This window comes from Bos indicus x Bos taurus, chromosome 11, assembly GCF_003369695.1.
Source record: "Bos indicus x Bos taurus breed Angus x Brahman F1 hybrid chromosome 11, Bos_hybrid_MaternalHap_v2.0, whole genome shotgun sequence".
Classification (NCBI taxonomy): domain Eukaryota; kingdom Metazoa; phylum Chordata; class Mammalia; order Artiodactyla; family Bovidae; genus Bos; species Bos indicus x Bos taurus.
Window position 1 is genome coordinate 5,288,926 of NC_040086.1, and position 22,046 is coordinate 5,310,971.

A 22,046-nucleotide genomic window follows, 5' to 3' on the forward strand; every position below is an offset into this window, starting at 1 on the left:
ACTTTGGGCACCTGATGCAAAGAACTGACACATTTGAAAAGACCCGGATGCTGGGAAAGATTGAAGGTGGAAGTAAAAGGGTACGACAGAGGATGAGATGGTTGGATGGTGTCACTGACTCAATGGACATCAGTTTCAGTAGGCTCCAGGAGTTGGTGACTGATGGGGAAGCCTGGCATGCTGCAGTCCATGGGGTCACAAAGAGTCAGAAATGACTGAGCAACTGAACTCAGCTGAATAAATGACCTCCTCCCCCAATTATTCCCCCTTTAAAAACTTCCATGATTGAGCAGTATCTTCAGAGTTGGTTTTTGGACATGAGTACTCCTTCTCCCCAGGTTGCTAGCCTCCTGAATCAAGCAACCTTTCCATTCCTACCAGTCAATCCTAAAGGAAATCAACACTGAATAGTCATTGGAAGGATTTATGCTAAAGCTGAAGCTCCAATACTTTGGCTCCCTTATGCAGAGAGCCAACTCACTGGAAAAGACCCTGATGCTGGGACAGATTGAAGGCAAAAGCAGAAGAGGGCGGCAAAAGGGTAAGATGATTAGCTGGCATCACCAACTCAATGGCCCTGAATCTGAGCAAATTCCAGGAGACAGTAAAGGGCAGGGGAGCCTGGTGTGCTGCAGCCATGGGTCATAAAGAGTCGGACACGACTTAGGAACTGGACAACAACAACAACCACTCTTACCAACACTGGTCTCTAGAGTTTTGACTTCTGAGCAGCAAGCAGCCAAACCTGAGTTTGGTGACACTGTTGTTGCAACACTGGAAGCCGCTGCCCTGCTGGGACTGAGGGGCAAGAAGACGAGATAGTACAAAGGAGCAAAGGAGAGCCGGAGTTCTGGGGGCCTGATCAAGGGGAGAAATCTGGCCCCACTGTACGCAGAAAGAGAGTCTCCAGAGAAAGAGAACCAGGCATCACTTTCTTGACATAGCAAAGCCATTTTGGTCTAAGGCATTTTATGATTTAACCCTGGCCACACGCTTGTCCTTACAAGTCTCAGTAATCAATGATCTTAAGAAAAGTGAGACAAGGCAGGAAAAAGCAAAAGCAGTCAAGAAACAATAGCTCAGTGAAAAAACTGAGTCCTAGTTCCTCCTCAAGGAATATACATAACAATCTAACACAGTCTTTGAGTTCTGCAGAAATTAAGCCCCCCACTCCCAGATGGAGGATGGAAGGATGATGTTGACCCTCTTGACTTCAGTCAACTGAAGCTTGGACCGTGTCGACCTTTGCCCTAACTCTACGTGAAATTCTCCGCTGCTCAAGCCCCTTCGTGAATATGCATGTACCTTAGTTTAAAGCTTTCCCAGTTTTGCCATTCGAGAAGATACTTCTTTGGGAAAGGTCTCTGAGGTTCTCCTTACTTGTGGCAGGGAACAAATCTTTCCTTCTCCCCATCTTTGGCTTGGTTGTGTCTACTGGCTTAACACCCACCAAGAGACAAACACAGTTTTCAGCAAATACCAATGAATGGAGTAAGGATGAACTACCTAACCCCTCTCTCTCTTCCCTCCTGCCAGCCTCTCCCATTGGCTGAATCTCACTGGGAATTAAGTGGACAGGGTGCCAGGTGACAGGTTCTGCACAGGTCAGCCTCCTGGGGTACAGAACAAGGCAGAGGAAGGAAGAAGGGAGAAAAGGACCTGGCTTGGGGGCAGGGGTGGCGAGACAGAAAACACCTGATATAGAGACTTTCCAAGACGAGCTCCCCCAGGAGCTGAGCATAAAGTCAGGAGGGGAAACACTGTTTTCGTGATATTTGGTTTCATTTATTTTAGTTTTGTTTTATTGTTGTTCTTGGTCTCTTTGGTTTATTTATTGATTATTCTTATATGTATGGATGTTTTCACCTTATCTGCAGTTTTTATCACATGGAAATGAGTTTGCTGAGTCAGCTACCCCTTGTAAGCCCCAGTGACATGTTCATTCACTAAGGCAGAAGTTCTCCATTTAAACAGAAGGACTCAAGAATTTGGGGGGTTGGTTTTGTTTCTTCAATTACCGAGTACATCAGCCGGAGTTCAGGCATTGGCAATGGCATTTTCAGTGCTATGGGGAAGGTTGGAAACTACTGTGATCAATCTAGATTTCCCTGTAGCTCTGAAATAAACGACATTAAGTCCTCATCTCAAATTTTAATTCCCTTGAGATCTCTTTGCTCAAATAAAAGAAGGAACATTTATGAAAGATTTGGTTTCTCCATCTATTTCTGTCCTTAAGGGAATAAAAATGGTGGCGGATTGTGCAAGTTGAGGATGAAATCTTTGGAGCAGATTCCTCCTTGTGATCCAGTCAGGAATTTCTCAAGGTCTGTGTCTACACTACATGGACCAAAACATCTTGCTGAAAAAATGAGACCAAAACAAAGTTGTGTGTTTCCTTTCATTGCCTCCCTGAGGAAAACCCAGGGGCTAGGCATTGTGTAGGCTCCCATCGACGGCTCCACAGAAGACACACCTGCTGGCCACGTGGAGGGGGCTGAGGGCGGTGCTGCAGTTCACAGAGGAGATGAAAGGCAGTTAAAGATCTGGAAGACTGCAAAAGTCCTTTCCGAAAGGCTTTAATGGCAGTTTATAACTAAAGTGCTTTGACCTGGCAAGCTGATTGATTTCTGACCCTCCACTGGTTTGTGCTGTCAATACTGGGCATTCTTATGGAAAAATCCTCTATACATTGCAAACTTAAATTTTATGCAGATTTTTTTAAAATTTCCATTTCAAAAGGAGATTTTGAAAATCATTCCAACAGGATGCCTACATCCCAGCGGTTAGATGGGCAGAAGGTGAGTTGGGGGACCTGTGTTCGGGACCTTTCAACCCCTGGCAAACAGCTGAGCCTCTTGTGGCTTAATTTCTCTGTGAGTAAAGAGAGCTGAACACCTCTACCTCGTTGCCCCATTGAAGGCCGACCGAGAACGAATGAGAACTTGTTCTGGTGCTTGAAGAAGCACAGAGCACCATAGGAAAGCACAGAACCACTTACTCGCCTTTCTGGCTGCTGCCAAGACTTGGGGCTACAGCCAGGTTTGATCCCTGGTGGGGAGAGAGGGAAGAGGAGGTCACTGTTCACCAGCTGTGCATTCACTGCAATTACTGCAGTAGGTTTGGGCTTGGTGGGTGTCAGAGGAGGTGGCTTTTGGGCACACTCCCCAGACAGTGAGGTCTGCACGTCCCAGGTCTAAGATGCTCTGAATGCTTCACCCACTACAGGGGGCATGTGGTAAGGATGGGGGAGTCCCTGGGACTACAGGAACCTCTGCTGTGATGCTCCGTTTCCATTCGAGGGGTGTTGCCTGATGTAAGAAGGTGTGGGTGGGGCTCTCAAACCACAGCTACCGGGAAGGGGTGGTCCAGGGAATGCGGGCCTGCTGGGTCTTTAGCCTGCCATCTTCCCTCCCCCAAAACGCATGCAAAGTCCCTCTAGAATGCTGCCACAGCTGTGCCCCCCACGGTGTGCCCTTGGGGACGCCTACCTCTGCAGTCAGGAGCACTGCTCTTCCTCGCTCACCTGTCCCCTGGGGGCCCAGGGACACCAAGCGTCCTTTGTGAGGCTCCAGGTTTCATGACCTTGACCTCCATTTTTAGTGAAATCAATTTAGTCACCTCTGATTGTCAGGGCTGGACCCCTTCTCTCCCTCCACATGAGTCTGGCCATAGCCCTTGGGTAAGGCGAGGGCTTGCCACCTAACTGTGACTCACAGAAACAACTGAAATCTGTAAATAGGGAGACTTAGAGCTTTACAGTGACCCTAGGGTACAAATTTTCTCTTTCTTCATTTTTTAGTTCAGTACAGTCACCTCCCCTCCCTTGCCACTTGGGCCTTCATTAGATGCCCCAGGGGCCAAGTTCAAAGTCAGCCCCTTCCATCTATGCTGACTGGACATCAAAAACGGTGTTCCCAGGGCCTCAGTGGGCACTCTGTTACCATCCATTCTGCTTCTGGGAAAGTTGAGGGAAAGCCCTTCCCTTCCCATATTACCTGCAACCCAGAAGGACCCTGTGGGGCTAATGGGCCCAGAAGCCATTCAAAAAGTTGCTAAGCAGCAAGGGGTAGGGATACAGAGACAAGGGAGGAACACCCAAGAAACAACAGCATAGGGCAGGGTCCTGGGTCCTCCTCCATGATGCACATAACAATATCTGTAAACTCTTCTGCAGAACTGAAATCCCCACCAAATGGAAGATGTTCCAGAGAGAAGCTCATCAGGAGACCACCTGAGGGCAGACTACAGGAGTGCAGGCCCCAACACACTCCATCCTTAACAGCAAGCCTGCCCTTGAGCCATTGCTATGAAAATCCTCACCAAATCCCCCAGAGTTGGGACACACAGTTTTGAGAGGCTCAAGCCCACTGTGTCCCCCTTTGCTGGCAAAGCAATAAGGCTATTCTTTTATACTTCACCCAAAACTCTGTCTCCAAGATTCGATTTGGCACAGGTGCAGAGGCTGAATTTTTAGCACTGCCATGACACTCAGGGTCCAGGAAATCTCTCCTCCACTTGGGGAGTCTCAATACACAGCATTGGACAAATATGCTGTCCTTTAAACTTATCCTGTAGATTTAACTTCAGACCAAGACAAATACGGAGTTTGGAGCTCAAATGTATTAAAGGGATTTATGCAAGACTAAAAATAGAGAGAAATTCATTACATTCTTTTCTAGTAAGAAGCTGGATTCACTTTGCCAAATGTGTCTCAGAAAGTGCATCTTTTTTTTTTTCCTGTCAATAGTTACATCTGCTGCTGTTCCCAGCAGGGCAGATTGTCCATTAAATAATCACAATATAAGGGAATCCTCTATGAAATACAATTTTAACTCAGGAGGACATAGGTATGCCATGCTTTAAAGGATAGAGATGTTCTTCAAAGTGATTTTTCGGTAAAGCAACTAAGAAATACCAGAAATGCACCAGAAGGGAAATGAAAAATGTGGCTCAGACTCCAGACAGGAGGCGGGGGTGGCCGCGAGTGGTGGGGGAGGGGCGCAGCCTCAGCCTGGCGGGGAAGGAGGGCTGCTCTGTCACGGGTAAGGTCTGCGGCTCCAGGAAGCCAGAGACCCTGGCCGCCCAAAGGGCCACTGCCAGTAGCGCCAGCAGCTCTGGCTCCCCTCCCCCACTCCCTTCTGGTTTGCTTTGCACCATGATCAGGCCAAGGCAGAGACAGCCAGGGATGGGGCCATGCCTTGGAGAGGACCCCGGAGCCAATAGGAAAAGAGCTTTCACTTCCTGGACAATTTACAGCGGCTTCTGAAGCACAGTGGCTTCTGTGATGCAAGGTACAGTTGGTACAGCTCTGAGGAAGGCATTTTATGTCCTAGAGATGTTCTGTGCCTGTCAGAGATGCTGCCTTTTAGGCAGACAAATTGCTGATCTAACTCAGATGTCCGCTGAGGCCTCGCTAACCCTGGAGTTGAGGGAACCTTGGCTTCTCAAGCCCTCAGGGGCCTTCTGATGACTCCAGAGCACCCCCAGATTCACTCTCAGTCTGGACCTGACTCCCCACACCCTGTCTCCCATATTCTGTCCTGATGGGGGTGAGACACAGACTCCTCTTGGATCCCTTGTAGGAATCCCTGTACACAAAAGCATCATAAGCCAACCCGCCTAAAGGTTGGGGTTGGGGCGCATTTGGGGGTTCTGTCATGCACCTGCCTGCTCACAACATCAAAACCTCCCCACAGGGTCTTCCTTGGGGGTGATGAAGGTGCTTTGGAGCTTCATGGAGGTGATGCTTGCACAGCGCTGCATATGCACTAAACACCACTGTGAATGGATCACCTACTGTTCTGTGAATTTCACCTCAGCAAAAAACAGACAGCATGTGCAGCACCATGGATGGACCTAGCGATTACCATCCTAAGTGAAGCAAGTCTGAGAAGACACACACGATACCGCTTATGTGTGGAGTCTAACACGTGACACAAACGAACGTATTTACAAAACAGAAACAGACTCACAGACCGAGAAAATTAACGTACGGTTACTAAAGGGGAAAGATGGGGAGACATAAAGTAGGAGTTTGGGGTTTACAAGTACACACTACGATATAAAAAACAGGTAACCAACAAGGGCGTCCTGTATAGCACAGGGAACTACACCCAATGTCTTATAATAGCTTATAATGAAAAAAATCTGAGAAAGAACAGATAGATGGAACTGAATCATTTTGCTCTACACTTGAAACACTGTAAATCAACCATACTTCAGTGAAAAACAAATAAAAGAAAAAACAAACAAAAACTCCAAACCCCAAACCCCCGCTCCAGCGTCTCCCTCACTTGGAGCCCAGCTGTTCCTCTTCCCTCACCTCTCCTTTGTCAGGCCAGGCCAGCCTTCCCTGCCCACCATGGTGCCCACACTTGCCCTTACAAGTGACTCCAGGGTACCGCTTTCCAGGGCCTGGCCTGGGCCCATCTACCCTCCAAAAAGTCAGTAAGCCAAAAAGAGTGACATTTCTCTCTGTTCCACTGATGTTGTGAGGAGTCAGTGGGCACAGAGGAAGGTTTGCTTTTTAATGACCAGTAGCATCATGAGATGGAGAAGGCAATGGCAACCAACTCCAGTACTCTTGCCTGGCAAATCCCATGGACGGAGGAGCCTGGTAGGCTGCAGTCCATGGGGTCACTAGGAGTCAGAAACAACTGAGCGACTTCACTTTCACTTTTCACTTTCATGAATTGGAGAAGGAAATGGCAACCCACTCCAGTGTTCTTGCCTTGAGAATCCCAGGGATGGGGGAGCCTGGTGGGCTGCCGTCTATGGGGTTGAACAGAGTCGGACACGACTGAAGCGACTTAGCAGCAGCAGCAGCAGCGTGAGAAACGCTGGGCTGGAAGAAGCACAAGCTGGAATCAAGATTGCCAGGAGAAATATTAATAACCTCAGATATGCAGATGACACCACCCTTATGGCAGAAAGTGAAGAGGAACTAAAAAGCCTCTTGATAAAAGTGAAAGAGGAGAGTGAAAAAGTTGGCTTAAAGCTCAACATTCAGAAAACTAAAATCATGGCATCTCATCCCATCGCTTCACCAGTGGAAACAGTGTCAGACTTTATTTTTCTGGGCTCCAAAATCACTGCAGATGGTGACTGCAGCCATGAAATTAAAAGACGCTTATTCCTTGGAAGGAGGGTTATGACCAACCTAGATAGCATATTAAAAAGCAGAGACATTACTTTGCCAACAAAGGTCCATCTAGTCAAGGCTATGTTTTTCCTGTGGTCAGGTATGGATGTAAGAGTTGGACTTTGAAAAAAGCTGAGCACCAAAGAATTGATGCTTTTGAACTGTGGTGTTGGAGAAGACTCTTGAGAGTCCCTTGGACTGCAAGGAGATCCAACCAGTCCATCCTAAAGGAGATCAGTCCTGGGTGTTCATTGGAAGGACTGATGCTAAAGCTGAAACTCCATACTTTGGCCACTTCATGGGAAGAGTTGACTCATTGGAAAAGGCTCTGATGCTGGGAGGGATTGGGGGCAGAAGGAGAAGGGGAAGACAGAGGATGAGATGGCTGGATGGCATCACCGACTTAATGGACATGAGTTTGAGTGAACTCTGGGAGTTGGTGATGGACAGGGAGGCCTGGCATGCTGCAATTCATGGGGTCGCAAAGAGTCGGACACAACTGAGTGACTGAACTGAACTGAACTGAACTGAGCATCTGTGACCAGAGAAGGCAATGGCAACCCACTCCAGTACTCTTGCCTGGAAAATCCCATGGACCGAGGAGCCTGGTAGGCTGCAGTCCATGGGGTCACTAAGAGTCAGACACGACTGAGCAACTTCACTTTCACTTTTCACTTTCATGCATTGGAGAAAGAAATGGCCACCCACTCCAGTGTTCTTGCCTTGAGAATCCCAGGGATGGGGGAGCCTGGTGGGCTACTGTCTATGGGGTTGCACATGACTGAAGCGACTTTGCAGCAGCAGCAGCATCTGTGACATTCCACCCCTCACATAACTGGTCCCCCTGAGTAGATACCCAACTCTCCCAGCCCTACAGAACTCCTCAAGAGCTCAGAGAGTAGAGACAAGTTGTCCACAGCTGAGTGGTCAGACACTGACCGGCAGCCTGCTTCTGCTATTTCCTTGCTCCTTGACCTTGAGGGGCCCTCCAGCCTCAGTGCACTTTGGTCCCTTCACCGCTACAAGTGGGTCATAGCAGTGAAACAGGAGAGAAGGGGGCAGGGCACAGTCTATGAAAGAATGACATAGCCTGAGGACAGGACATAAACTGATTAGGACCAAATACATCCAATATGGCAGAGAAGTCTACTTCCACTAAACCTTGAGCCTCAGTACAGCTCATTGTAACACATCAGCGAGCTAAAGGACACACCCACAGGTGCCATGACAGTTCCAAGGCCAGACATAAAGGTCAAAAAGTGGGTGATGGCCCAATTCCTAGAAATGTCCCCTTTCCCCAAAATAGCTGGAATACTTCTCTTCTACTCATTAAGCCTATGAAATTACCCAGCCCTATCAAAAACTGCTGACCCCACACTGTGGGACCACTCTAACCTTCTGAGATGGCCCATTCTCTGTCTATAGAGTATGGTGGTTTAGTTGCTAAGTCTGTCCAACTCTTGTGACCCCATGGACTGTATGTAGCCTGCCAGACTCCTCTGTTCATGGGATTCTCCATGCAAGAATACTGGAGTAGGTTGCCATTTTCTTCTCCAGGGGATCTTCCTGACCCAAGGATCAAACCTGGGTCTCCTGCATTGCAGGCAGACTCTACTGACTGAACTACAAGGGAAGCTGTAGCTTAGAGTATAAAAGTGAAAGTGAGAGTGTAAGTTGCTCGGTCACATCTGACTCTTTGCAACCCCATGGGTAGAATTCTCCAGGCCAGAATACTGGAGTGGGTAGCCTTTCCCTTGTCCAGGGGATCTTCCCAACCCAGGGATCAAATCCAGGTCTCCCACATTGCAAGCAGATTCGTTACCAGCTGAGCCACAAGGGAAGCCCAAGAATACTGAAGTGGGTAGCCTATCCTTTCTCCAGTGGATCTTCCCAACCCAGGAATGGAATCAGGGTCTCCTGCATTGCAGGCGGATTCTTTACCAACCGAGCTATAAGGGAAGCCCGGGTTTCTTTCCAAATATATCCACTTCTTACCTTTCACTTTCTCTCTCACTGAGTTCTTTCTCTGTCGAGACTAAAAACCTGAGCTTCATTAAGTCCTGAGGCCAGATATATGACCTCAGTTAAAAGGCCGTGGGTTCAAGCCCCAGTGAGAAGTGCATGGTTTCAGCAGGACTTACTTCATCTGGTCATGGGAAGTGCTAGGTCATCAGAAGTCTCCAGCCTGCCATAGTGATAGTGACAGTTATTGTTAGAGTCTGTGGTTCCTGGCACCTCAGAGCACGTCCAGCAGAAGGACTTGCCTGTGTGGAGTTTTGGCTTGGCGATCCTGTATTCCAACTATCTCCACTTTCATTCTTCACCTTCCCAGGAAACTGGTCCATATGGACTCAGAAATTCTGGGGTCCCTGGGACTGCAAAGATGCCTGGAAAGTGGGTGCTTATGCATAAGTGTGTCACATTTTAACTGGAACTTGTTAAATTGCTTATATTTGTATTAATTACAGTTTACAAAACACCCTTACGATAATTTTCTCACTTGTTTTCACAACCACCATACAAAGCAGATTTTTCACTATCTTTAGAGATGAGAAAGCTGAGATTCAAAGAGGTTAGGGGACTTGCCTAATGTCACAAAGCAAAGGGTAGCAAAGAGAAAACCAGGAGTTCCAGCGGAAGCCCTGTCCACAAAGCCAAGGTCTTCCTCAGCTGAGTGCTCCCACGTGGCCAGCAAGGGTTGACAGCTGGTGGGCAGAATGAAAGTCACACAGGTCAGGCCTGCCCCAGCAGAGCTTCCAGTCTACAATGGGGACAACTGAAGCTCTACAGTCCCTGGTCCATAGGATGGCCAAAACTCTAGGACATTGTATAAGGAATTCTTTTTATTTTCTTAAAGGACATATTGTGATGATGAGCTGTGCCTCTGGCGAGCATGCCTGTGGATGCAGTGAGGAAAGCTTTGTGGCTGGTTCTCAGCTTGGGGAGGGAGGTGGCCCAGTTGAGGGGACCCTTGGTCCAAGGCAAAGTCAGGGGACACCTGTCACTGGTCAAAGCTGTCCAGGTTCACCTAGACATGACTCAGTTTTTTAACTTGTCAAAAGGGGATCATCAGAGTACCTGCCTCATAGGGTTATTGCACAAACACAATGAGACAATCTATGTACAATATTTCAGGGCTTCCCTGATCGCTCAAACAGTAAAGAATCTGCTTGCAAAGCAGGAAACCCGGGTTTGATCCCAGGAGAAGGGAATGGCAATCCACTCCACTACTCTTGCCTGGAGAAACCCATGGACAGAGGATCTTGGTAGGCTACAGTCCATGAGGTCACAAGAGAGTCAGGACACAACTGAGCAACTAACACTTTAACTCACTTTCATGTAAGTTATTTAGCATGTGTCCAAATTTTTCAATATATCAATTCAAGCAAGCTCTGTTCCACTTTGACTATCATTAGTATTAAGCAAATTCAACAATAGCTGATGCCACATGCTTTGTACAATGATTGGGTCATATCAGATTAACCGCAATTAACCACTCCAGGTTGGATATCCTTTATTCCTCATAGATTATACATAGACTTGAAATCCAGGGAGCACTAAAAACATCACCGCGATGAATGGCAGAGAGAAAAATTATAGTCTGAGAGTTTTTTACAACCTCAGTCACAAAAAAGGTTTTGGAGAGAATGCTCAATCATAAAGACATCTTTTATACCTACTATTTCACCTAAATGTCAGATTAGACTTTAATTAAAGTTTTTAATAAGTATGCTTGATCTTTATTTCATACGTGTGTTTGGGAAGTTTTGTAAAATCTACTAAAATACAGTGAAATAGATTAAAAAGGTGGAATGATATGTCCTTTTAAAAATTTTTTTGAAGAATATATAAGAAATGGCAATTTCCCACTCTTATTATTTTGTTCATTTTCAAAAAACAAGAACTTAAAATAAAAAGATATTCAAGAGAAGATTTTCTCAAATACTGAAGGTAAACTATTTTCACATTGCGACGGCAACTTGGGTCACTCATCATTTTTAATAAACTGATTAATGACTAAGAGTGAACAAAATAGGGAAGTGAGTAATCAGGTGGAATTTATGTTATTTTAAAGCTGGAATAAAAGTCTATGGGATGGAAAAAAAAACCCTTTGGGGGCTTGGCCAAGTTCTTCAGCCAGGAGGCTGAGCAGAATGGCTGCTCTCAGGAATCAGCGTCTGGGCACACAGACAGAGCCTATTAAAAATTAACAAAATAGTTTGGATGACTATTTTAAGCACTGTGAATTGGCAAATGGTAAGTACCTAGCTGAACAGATGACGGGTTTAGATTCCTAATAGCCAATTGTGAAGGAAATGGGCCACGACAGGCTTTCAGACACAGAAGTGGCCCATGGCACCAAGACTGAGGCAGGGGTACCTCACAGTGTGTGATCAGCGATTCCCCGGGGAGCAAACCGGAAAAGCACAGTCTACTGTCCCCTCAGTTGCTGAGAATTTTCTAGCAAACTAAGGGTAAATCTGGAACTGGGGGGTGGAAATGTTGGTCACCTGCATCACAGTGGGCCTTAGGAATGGGGATACCCAGTAATAGGCAGAGGCTGACTATTACAGGCATTATGCAGTGGTTTAGCAATCTGGATGTGTGTGTGTGTGTGTGTGTGTGTGTGTTTTCTGATGTTCTGACACCTTGGGGCCTGGATAAACCTAGAGAGAATGGCCCCTCGAGGGCTGTCAATTTCTGGGTCTTTGAGCTTGCCTCTCATATGCAAACAAACCCATCCAACCCCCTCCTCTACCAGGCTCTTACATTCAGGGTCACTACTCCCCTGCCCTAATCACCTCAGGACCAGATACCAGACAACTACCACAGCCCCTAAGTCCCAGAGCCCACTGAAATTATTCAAACTAGCCAACCCTAAATTTGCTTCCTCTGCTTGGCCTGTTTCTCCCATACCTGAACAATAATAAAACAGCCACGCCAAGTATTCCTAGCTTCAAAGAAGCTCCACCAAAATGACATGTACCCAGAAAAGGCCAGGCTGAGGAAGGGAGTCTGAGCTTAGAATGCAGGGCCCCTGTGCCTGCATGGGTAACTTGGACTTTATCCTGCAGACATCAGAGAACCTCTGCCACCTCCTGAGCCAAGGGCAACTCTCCTGGAAGAAGATGGACCTGGCCTGGGCTGCAATACGTGTGGTGGAGGCAGGGAGGCCGGTGAGGAGGCTGGAGTAGCTGCGTAGGCAAGAGGGCTGGCCCCAGGGCCCTTGGAGAGAGAATGAAAAGTGCACTGTAGATCACAAAGGGAAAGATTTGCCAACCAGCAAAATGCGGTGAGCAGAAGAGGAAGAGAATGACCAGAGCTTCCAAATGCCAGCCTCTCCAAAGACAGGGGCAGGAATAGGAGTGAGGTAAAAAGGAGACGTTTGGAAGTAAGTGGGTAATTGGCGTCTTCATTTCCTCTTTCGAACGAGGATGCTAGTGACCGTCATGTTTGCCTTCATCCCACACGCACTGACTGGCCTAGCACCTCCCAGGCCCTGTCCTAGGTGCTGAGGAGGAAGCAGGGAACGAAAAAACCCAAACCAGCCACCTGCTCAGCTTATATCCCAGTGGGGGAGATATTTTATAACATACTGCTGGGACTTCCCTGGTGGCCCTGTGGTTAAGAATCCACCTTGCAATGCAACGGACGTGGGTTCAATTCCCAGTGGGGGGCACTAAGATTCCCACGTGCCACGGAGCAACTAAACCTGAGTGCTGCAACTACTGAAGCCCATGCACCACACCTAGAGTCTGTCTGTTGCAACAAAAGATCCCGCACGCCGCAACCAAGCCCTGACACAGCCAATGAATCAAATAGACAAATAAATACTTTTAAGGAGCATCATAAGCCAGGAGGTGCAGGCCAGACTCAGCTGCTTGCCCTTCTCTAGTGACTTGCTGTTCATTTCATCCTTGAAAACACGTTCGCATCTGCCTCATCAACCTCATTCTCGCTGACATGAAGATAGCATCAGGGCTTTTAGCGGACAAGCCAGAGTCAGTTACACTAACTTAGAAATCCATATTTATTTATTTTCCCCTTCAGTGTATCCAATAAGTCCTAATAAAAAGAGATGAAGGAGTCGTGTGGGTACTCTTTCACACTCCAGACGGGTGTGAGCAAATCTCCCAGCCTGGGGAGGGCAACTCCTCAGTTGTTGCCCGATTCTGTTCCTCCCTGGAGGCCGGAAAGTCCTCTCCATTGGCCAGGCCCTCCTTCCTTCCCAGGGTGCAACAATCACCATTGCTTTTGTCTGACTTCTACCTGCAGAATGATCATTTTACATCGGATTCCAGCACCAAGCCTGGGAGCCACAGATCAACAGCAAAACATACAAATTAGCTACAGAGAGAGAGAGGCACCAGGTGGACAAAGCCATGCAGTGTCCCAACAGCAGGATGAACGCTTTTCCACCTGTTTGACTCACCTCTGCCCTCTGACATCTCCCCTGGCTGTGGGCAAGAGCTGCTGTCTTTCCTTCGGTCCTAGGCATCTCGGGCTGCATCAAGTAGCAGCTTCAACCACAGACAACTACTCCTCACAGTTCTGGAGACTGGGGCCCAACATAAAGATGCTGGCCAGTTGCTTACCTGTTGAGGGCTCTCTTCCTGGCTTGCCGACAGCTGCCTTCTCACCACGTCCTCACATGGTAGAGAAGAGATTTTCTTTCTCCTGTCTTTCCTTACAAGGGCACCAAAGTCTCCATCCTCACAACCTAATTCCCTACCCCAGGCCCCATCTCCAAATACTATCACATGGGGGTTAGGGTTCCAATGTCTGAATTTAGGGGGGAACCCAATCGTTCAATCCATAGTACCTTCCTCGGCCCAAAGGCCATGAATGAGCCCTTCAGGTTCTCTCATCATGGATAAATTTGTGTAGACATTTTATTTTAAAGCCAAGCAGAAGGTAAAAGGTTTTACTACTTAATAACACCAATTTTATCATCACTTAGCACAACTTCCTTCTGACAATTTTATCATCACTTACAATAACTTCCATTAGGGTAATAAGGCATTAAGTAGATGTTGATTGCAAATAATCTGCTTACATTCACTAATTATATGGAGACTGATTTTTTTCCTCCTGTTTAAAATGTAATTTTAAAACATCAATACTTCCTAAAAACAAGACTTATCAAAGTGAGGAGACACTTTGGCCTCAGAGATAGAAAATGAGATTTTTATATATTTGGCAAGTGCCCGATTACAGGATGAACATAAATGAAGGATTCATCTTCAGCAATAATGTAAATGACTCACTATAGCTGATTTGCTCTCACCTTCTCTCCCTTGGGGTCAAATTAATATGTTTACTCCCGACAAGCCATTTTATACAGCAGAAAATATTGATGCCTCGCTGCCATCTCACGGGGTGGGGAAGGGGGCAATTTCACATGTGGTCTTTATAGAGATTAAGTATAAATTGCCAGGCTCTGAATTTTACGAGACTTCCATAGCTGCGAAGTGCTAGTTTAAGTGAGGTATAGAGGGGCTCTGGCTACATTATATTTTTATTTAAGGCTGCTATAAAGTTTTGTAAGGCTGTCCATTACAACCCTGGCTTTCAGGTGGCTATCATAACTCAATGGGAATAATGATACTACCATTACTATGACTACTAGCAAATTGCTATTTGAATATTGGCAAGAACATAGATTCTAATTATTTGTCCTCAATCTGATAAAATAACCTTTGGTTATTTTCAAGTTTATAAGATCAATAATGTCCAGATCTGGGTTGTCAGAGACGTCCTTTAGGGGTCTTCTGCAATCAGAAATGATTTCCTTTCATTAACGAACATTTTCTAACCTCTTTTTCAGTAATATATTGAGATTTCTTTAACTTAGTGGGAATAAAAAATAATCCAGATTTCAGTTAAAAAAATAATGACAATGATAGTTTGCACTATATAATGTTTTTAACTATTTAAAAACTATTTTATTCTCTCATTCTCTCTTTAGAAGATCCTGAGCATTAGTTGAACACATCTTACGTGTTACATTTTATGGTTTGGGCAGGTATTTCCCTGTTTTGCAGATAAGAAACCAAGGCTTAGAGAAATCAAGTGACTTGCTCCAGGCCATATGAGTGACCTTCTATAGTGAGAACAGAAGGACTTAGGTGTCCTGATCAATAGCCTTTCAGCTACAGAATGTGAGATGCTTATGACGGGAAGCGCACACACACTCTTTTTAATGTACTTTTATCACAATCTCCCGAGAGGGAGTCGTACATGAGCACATGACTTTTAGCTTTAGACTTGGCCAGTTTGGGCCGATGCCAAGGGCCTGGCCTGTCGCATGCGGCCTATTCTGTGCACGTCACCATCAGATCCACGTGAAGAGGTTTGGGACAGCTAGCTGTCCTGCCCCGGCGCGTGTGGCCTGGGGCACGTGAGAAGCAGCTGCAGGGACACCAGCAGCATCATCCCTCTGCTGGGTGACTCTGCCCTGACATAGGCCTTTCAGACCAGTCACTCTGGTTTCCACCCCTGCTGGCAAAAGCAATTAAAGGTGGGCATAAGTTCTGTCTCCCAGGAGGTTTCCAAAGAGCAAGTAAAAAATTTAGCATAATTGAAATTCTCAAGTCCACTAACAGTTGAACTTGTGTCTACCAACTGCAAACTGCTACCCCCAAGATGTACTGATTCCCACTGACACGCTGCTACTATGCTTGTTATTTGGGGATTGGGTGGGGGGTGGGGATGGTCAAGAAAGTTTAGATCAAAAGGACTCTAGTATTGTATAGTATAGGGAACTATATTCAACAGACTATGATAAACCACAATGGAAAATAATATGAAAAAGAATATCTATGTGCATAACTGAATCACTTTGCTATATGGCAGAAATTAACATACATTATAAATCAATGATACTTCAATAAAATAAAACAAACAGATATATAAAACAAACTTATGGTTACCAAAGGGGATAGTGGGGTACAGGGGGAGATAAATTAGGAGTTTGGGATTAACATATACACACTACTATGCATAAAATAAATAAACAACAAATACCTACCATATAGTGCAGGAAACTATATTAGATACCTTATATAACCTATAATGGAAAATAATCTGAAAAAGAATATATATATGTGTGTTTGCATATTTGTGTGTATATATATGTATATCTGAATTACTTTTCTGTATATCTGAAACTAACACAACATTGCAAATTAAATATACTTCAATGTAAAGAGGCTTCCCAGGTGGCTCAGTGGTAAACAAGCCACCTGCCATTGCAGGAGATGCACATTAGATACCTGGGTCGGGAAGATCCCCTGGAGAAGGGCATGGCAAGCCACTCCAATATTCTTGCCTGGGAAATTTCATGGACAGAGAAGCCTTGAAGGCTATAGTCCATCCAGTTGCAAAGAGTTGGACATGACTGAGTGCACACACATACACACAATTTAAACAATGGTTCCAAAAGAAGAAGATCCCAGCCGAAAAAGGTCAAGAAACTCCTCGATACAAGATTCTTCCTCACTTGCTGTCTCTCCCCTCTGTCTACACAGCCCACAGTGACAGCCAGGGATCCTAGGGCAGCTCCAGAGGCAGAGAAATGTGTTCACATATTGCCAGGGATACACACTCCCAACCTGAATTGTCAGGTGACTCCCACCATAACATCCTCCTCCTTTAAACTGCAACTTGTATTTCTTAGGGTATAGAAAGGAACTGCTTGGCTTCCTTAGGCGCAAAATCGTCACAGTGAGTATTTTTTCCTTGCCACACATTGTCTCCTCCAGTTTAAATGTTGTGGTAACGCATTCGCCATCACCCCATCATTGTGTTTACAGAACATCCTTTGCAAGGGTTCAGATGAATAGATGCAGGCCCTGCAGGCCCAGTGTCGACAATCTACAAGAACATAGGTCTAATTATTCCAAATTCTGATACAATTAGGCCCAACTGTTCAATTTTCCACGTGTTCCTCTTAATTAAAAATGAAATGAAAAAGAAACCATCAAAATTGTATAAATAAAAGCAGATGGAATGCAGGATGGGAAGCTCTTCTACGATAGCATTCCCTTTAATAGGATCCATTGGTTAATTTGGTTGATACAAGCAGTGTTAAAATTAAATAAGAATGAACATACACTGGGTAAATATTTGTGGTTTCCAGCCTGTGCTACCATGATAAAGGTAATTTAGCTTAAAAGCGGTCATCATCTTTCTTCATAACTGATAAAGCATTACTAATTGTGTGTGTTAATATGATACAATATGGAATTGAATTGAGATTTTATCTTAATAACATCTCCACTAAATTAAAGACGGCGTTGGATGACAGCAAAGATAAGTCTGTTTATCTCCTAGAAGGACATAAAAAAAACTGTGAAGAGATGGTCTGGTGAATATGTTCTCTATACTATTTTAGCTGCTAGTTGTATTACGTTTATCATCACTATTGTAAACAACAGTTTCTGGAGGGATAATCTAGATAATGTTTTATGGAGAAAAGTAATACTTTAATTATGATGCACACGATACCAACCTTTTCCTTTCCATGTCTGATAGGATATTTCTATAAACAAGATGCTGAGTAGAAAATGATTCTACTTGGCTGCAAGGAAATAAGCATCCTTCAGAGCTATTTCACCGCCCCTGAGCCTCTGTAAGCAGGAGATGGGCAGACAGGGATTGCCACAGAGAGAACTCCCTGCTTTGGGGGAGTGAACGATGATGATTTAACTGCAAGAATGCTCGTGCCATGGTTCCCATTCATCCCTTCCTCCAGACCCTGAGCTGTCTGTCAGTGTGTGGCTGGGGTGTGCACGGCCTGTGGAGGCTCTCAGCTGTGTCCCTGCCAGGCTGGAGGCACAGGACTCCCTTGGGGCACTGTCCAGCTGGAGGCCCAAGGCCTAAGAAAGCCAGCTCCTTTCTCCACCTGGGCCTGGGGGGCCTCACCTGAGGCATGCACCACTGCCACAGCCCTGGCTGCCCTGAAGGACCCGGAGAGGTTTTGAATGTCAGTTGTTTAGTCTGTGAATGTGTTTGTCTTTACAAGCACATGATGCAAACTGCTGTGAATTTACTGTGAGCACGAGACCCCCCGCCCTCCCAGCCACAGGTCTCTATGGGTTCTGGTGCCCTGTCATCTTGCCTCTAGGGGCAGACAGCCCAGCCCCCCACACACGTGCAGACCTATCTCCTCACTGCCGATTTTCAGCACGTGCATCACACAGTCGTGTCTGATACAACACAGCACGAGTGTAAACAACCAGAGTTGTTATCAAGTAATGGCTGAGAAGGAAAGCAGTTCAAGAAGAAATACAAACCTCCCCCCAAATATGCTGTCCACAAAATCGGCCTGCAGGAGTGGATGCCAATCCTATTTTTATATCGACGTGATGGAATTCTTAATACTCAGCAAAAAAGAAAATCAGAGTTTAACATGAAGCAGGAGATATAATAAATAATGAACAGCACTAACAGCTTAGCATCATAAGGAAACAGATGGAAAACTTCTCTCCCGAGATCACTGCTTCCAAAATTAGAGAAAGGGCTTCTGGATGTGTTCAGGGTGGAGAGTTCAAGCCTGAATTTCAATGAGGTGGGAATACTTTTTAGTAGAGATGCAAGACTCTCCTGTCTCCCTTTTAGAAAACACAGAAAGGATGGCATTCATCTGCTTTACCCAGGACTCAAAGGCAAAACCTCAGGCTCTTCCAGGATGTTGGATTCAATTAAACCAGGGAAGATGCTGCTGGGGCTTTGCTGCCTACAGAAGTGTTACAATGCCATCGTCTGTCCAGGAAAAGAAAGGACCACCCATCCGCATGCTGAAAGTTCTCAGAATACCAGAGTGTCAGGAATACAGGAATCGTTTCCATGAGAAGAGCATGACCAGCCATGGTTTCCTAACGGGCTAAAAGGCCAGTGACCCTTTCTCAGGGACCCTGAAGGCCTGGTCTTCTGAATCTATAGCTGCGGCAGGGCGGACACAGTGGCAACGAAAGAGTGAGGGTGAAGCTGGACCGTGCCACCTGGCTGTCTCTGCTCTGAATCGCCTGGGGACAGCACAGATGCCTAAGTCCCTTTTTATTCCCTTTCCAGGAAAGAAGCTAGACAGAGGTGTGTCACAGATGGACACACCAAAGCACAGGTAATCTTGGGGGAGCTCGCATGCCACCAATCCCAGTCCCTCTGGCTCTCCGGAGACCCCCTTCTCCAGCTGCCACCTTCAGGAAGTTATCTGACTGTACTACATCCTCCTGAGGGGCAGATGTGCGCCTGTGACCTTCTGCTCACTGGTCAGGAAACCCCGGGTGGGCTCCAGCTCCTTCTGCCTCAATTCCAGCGATAATGAGGTCCTTCTTAAGACTTTGGCTTCACAGCTGATTCAAAGCACCTCTGCTGGTACTGTCATCATCTCACCAAAGCTTTCATCCTAGAATGGCTCTCAGAAGTTGGCGAGAGCAAAATTTGCAGAAACAGATGATCCAAAATACTCTGATTGGGGTTTGGGGCCATCCAGAGCAGTCTGGCAGAGAATGGCTTCCCCAGGAGACTGGAGTCTGACGTATCACCAGGTATCCTGATCCCAGCAAAACTCCCACAGACTCTAGACTGAAATCTTGAGTCTAAGACTCATGAACTGGGGACACTGCAGATCATGAGGCATTCCGGTTTCACCACAATGGTTCTGATGAACTTCACAACCCATGACACAAATCAAGCCAAACCCAAGTTCAAAATGTCAGAAAATAGGAGATAAGGTAACTTTCCTCAATTTCAGGAACGGATAGGAAATGATGAAGTCAAAAGCATGTTTTTCAAAACCATAGCAGCTTCTCTCTTCAAAACCAAGAAAAAAAACTTCCCTGTCCAGTGGTTAAGACTCTCTGTTTCCACTGCAGGGGGTAGGGGTTCTATCCCTGGTCTGGGAACTAAGATCCCACATGCTGTGTGAAGCAGCAAAATAAATTTAAAAAGAAAGAGGTCATCGGTCCTGCCCAGTCTCAAGGGGAGAGGATCATACGGGGCAAGAACACTAAGAGGTTGGGTTTATGGGGGACACCCTATGTGTCTTCCTGCCATAGCACTCAGTTACCAAAATCAGGAAATTTAACACCGATGCTGTCCTTCTCGGGGACCAGAGCCTGATGTCAGTTTGTCCCGTCATTGATGATATGAACTCTGATCATTTGGTGAAGACAGCATCTACTCGGCTTCTCATCTGTAGTAAATTTATCAATTTCCCCTTTGTAATTATGGAGTCATAACCTGTTCATCAAATCTTCACCCAGTAATTTTAGCAAAATTAATGACCTTTGCCTGATTCAGCTGTTACCGGGATCGCTGCAAATTTTGGAGGCTTTGCCAATTCCATCCTTCCATTTTCCTTTTATTAGTTGGCATTCTGCATCCTCTTTCCCTGCATGTATGTGGGTATCTAAGTATGTTTGCATGTGGGTTTGCATGCCAGTGTGGACTCATGGATTCTTATTATTTTACTGTCCTTACATATTCTGATATTCACATTGTCCCAGGCTTGGTCAGAGGGAACACTTGCATGCTGGCTCCTATCTTCTGAGTTCTTTTAACATTTCCCCATCATTCTGGGCATGCTTCCTTACTTTCTGGCATAACAGTGATCCGGGTCCACCTTGTACTCTCCTGGCACAGCCCTGGAATCAAGTCATTTTTCTTGGGAGTGCTGGTTCCTTGTATTGGAGAATGGCATGTAGAAGCCAAGATCAGTGTGTGTGACAGGATGTCAAATAAATACATGGACGGTGAACGTGGAGAGGCCACTGCAGCGGGTGGAACAGTGGACACCGGAAGTGCTGTTGGGTTAGAGGCTAAGAGCCCCACCATAGACAGCCTGTCTCTGCCCTGAAGTGTTTAGAACCACGCCAGAGCCTTAATGGGTCCTCTATAACCACCTGGTTGATTGATTTATCTACCCATTGACCATATTTATCGTTCGATAATAGAGCTGAAGTTACTTTTGTTGTTGTTGTTCAGTCGCTAAGTTGTGTCCGACTCTTCCAACCCCGTGAACTGCAGCATGCCAGGCTTTCCTGTCCTTTATTATCTCCAGGAGTTTGCTCAGATTCAGGTCCATTAAGTCAACGATGTTGTCTAACCGTCTCATTCTCTGTCACCCTCTTCTCCTCCTGCATTCATCAGGGTCTTTTCCCATGAGTCAGCTCTTCACATCAGGTGGCCAAAGTATTGGAGCTTCAGCTTCAGCATCAGTCCTTCCAATGAATACTCAGAGTTGATTCCCTTTAGGATGGACTGGTTTGATCTCCTTGCTGTTCAAGGGACTTTCAAGAATCTTCTCCAACACCACAATTTGAAAGCATCTTTTTTTCAGCGCTCAGCCTTCTTTATGGTCCAACTCTCACAATAGTACATGACTACTGGAAAAACCATACCTTTGACTATATGGACTTTTATTGGCAAAGTGATGTTTCCGCTTTTTAATACTCTAGGTTTGTCATAGCTTGCCTTCCAAGGAGCGTCTAATTTTACAGCTTTATTAGACGTATTTTCCTGGACTTTTGCAATAGGTAAAATCCAGTGAGTAAGCAGTTTGGAGATCATCTGGGCCACCCTTCCATTCAGTTAACAAGGCCTCTTGGACCTCAGGGGTCTTCCTAGGTACCTCAGTGGTAAAGAATCCACCTGCCAAGCAAGAGATGCAGGAGACACAGGAGACTCAGGTTTAATCCCTCGGTCAGGAAGATCCTCTGAGGGAAGGACTGGAAACCCACTCCAGTACTCTTGCCTGTAAAATCCCATGGACAGAGGAACCTGGCAGGCTACAGCCATCGGGTCACAAAGAGTCAGACACGACTGAGCAACTGATCACACCCATGACACACTTGTACCTCACCAAGGGAAATGCCATCTCCAAGTCACACAGGTACACGGC